This window comes from Haematobia irritans, chromosome 1 (genome assembly GCF_050003625.1).
Source record: "Haematobia irritans isolate KBUSLIRL chromosome 1, ASM5000362v1, whole genome shotgun sequence".
Classification (NCBI taxonomy): domain Eukaryota; kingdom Metazoa; phylum Arthropoda; class Insecta; order Diptera; family Muscidae; genus Haematobia; species Haematobia irritans.
The window spans coordinates 220,837,364-220,839,159 of NC_134397.1; positions in this window are offsets into that span (position 1 = coordinate 220,837,364).

Genomic DNA, 1,796 nt, shown 5'->3' on the forward strand with positions numbered 1-1,796 from the left:
ATTAAAATGTTTTCTTCTACACACTATAATGCAGAATGAAAGATTTAATGTATTTTCGTTTGTTGTGAGCAATGCATTGCATTTAGTATATTCCAATATAAATTAGTAATTAAAATAAATTAAGATTCCAGTCTAATACAGGTTAACTATTTATTAATTTCTAGAATTGCAAATAGAACGCTTCTTTTTAACATATCTCATCGAAATCGAATAAACAAAATTGAAAAGTACACCCAAAACAAGTAAAGGGTGATTCTTTTGAGGTTAGGATTTTCATGCATTAGTATTTGACAGATCACGTGGGATATCAGACATGGTGTCAAAGAGAAAGATGCTCAGTATGCTTTGACATTTCATCATGAATAGACTTACTAACGAGCAACGCTTGCAAATCATTGAATTTTATTACCAAAATCAGTGTTCGGTTCGAAATGTGTTTATCGACAAATTTTGTTCAGCGATGAGGCTCATTTCTGGTTGAATGGCTACGTAAATAAGCAAAATTGCCGCATTTGGAGTGAAGAGCAACCAGAAGCCGTTCAAGAACTGCCCATGCATCCCGAAAAATGCACTGTTTGGTGTGGTTTGTACGCTGGTGGAATCATTGGACCGTATTTTTTCAAAGATGCTGTTGGACGCAACGTTACGGTGAATGGCGATCGCTATCGTTCGATGCTAACAAACTTTTTGTTGCCAAAAATGGAAGAACTGAACTTGGTTGACATGTGGTTTCAACAAGATGGCGCTACATGCCACACAGCTCGCGATTCTATGGCCATTTTGAGGGAAAACTTCGGAGAACAATTCATCTCAAGAAATGGACCGGTAAGTTGGCCACCAAGATCATGCGATTTGACGCCTTTAGACTATTTTTTGTGGGGCTACGTCAAGTCTAAAGTCTACAGAAATAAGCCAGCAACTATTCCAGCTTTGGAAGACAACATTTCCGAAGAAATTCGGGCTATTCCGGCCGAAATGCTCGAAAAAGTTGCCCAAAATTGGACTTTCCGAATGGACCACCTAAGACGCAGCCGCGGTCAACATTTAAATGAAATTATCTTCAAAAAGTAAATGTCATGGACCAATCTAACGTTTCAAATAAAGAACCGATGAGATTTTGCCAATTTTATGCGTTTTTTTTTTAAAAAAAGTTATCAAGCTCTTAACAAATCACCCTTTATATACGGCCAGGATGATCCGTTTATATAGAGGAGTTTATAAATAGTTATGCAACAATTTCCACATCCCAGCAAAAAAGAGCTTCCAAAAAAGTAGTTTGGATCCCCAATCTGTGATCCGGAAGTAGTGCAAACTTGGATCATCTCCAATGAATTTTACATGGGCTTGTCATAGGACGGAAGTACTCCCTTTTTGGATCCTTTGCTTTGCTTTAGAAGTTGTGCCCTGGAAGATAATTTGAATGAAGAAATTTAAAAAGCAAAAAAAAAATTTTTTTTCAACCAATTTCACTTTTTCTTTTATCCATATGTTTTATTACACTATTATTTTCCTATTATCTAATTTTTACAATTTGAAAAACTTTTTCGCTCCGACCAGGGATTAAACCTGGGTTTGCTGGCACCATAACAGAACGCCTTAGCACACTCAGCCACAAACGCCATTGAACATAAAGCGTCGAAAGGTCAATTCAAATTTTTGTGATATGATCGTAATACGACACCAAGGAATAACATTCTAATTGCTTCTCGAGATGTTCTTTATTAGTATGAACGAAAAAAATAAGAAACGCAGGTTCAAATCTCACCAGCGGCAATTTTTTTTTATAAAATATTTTT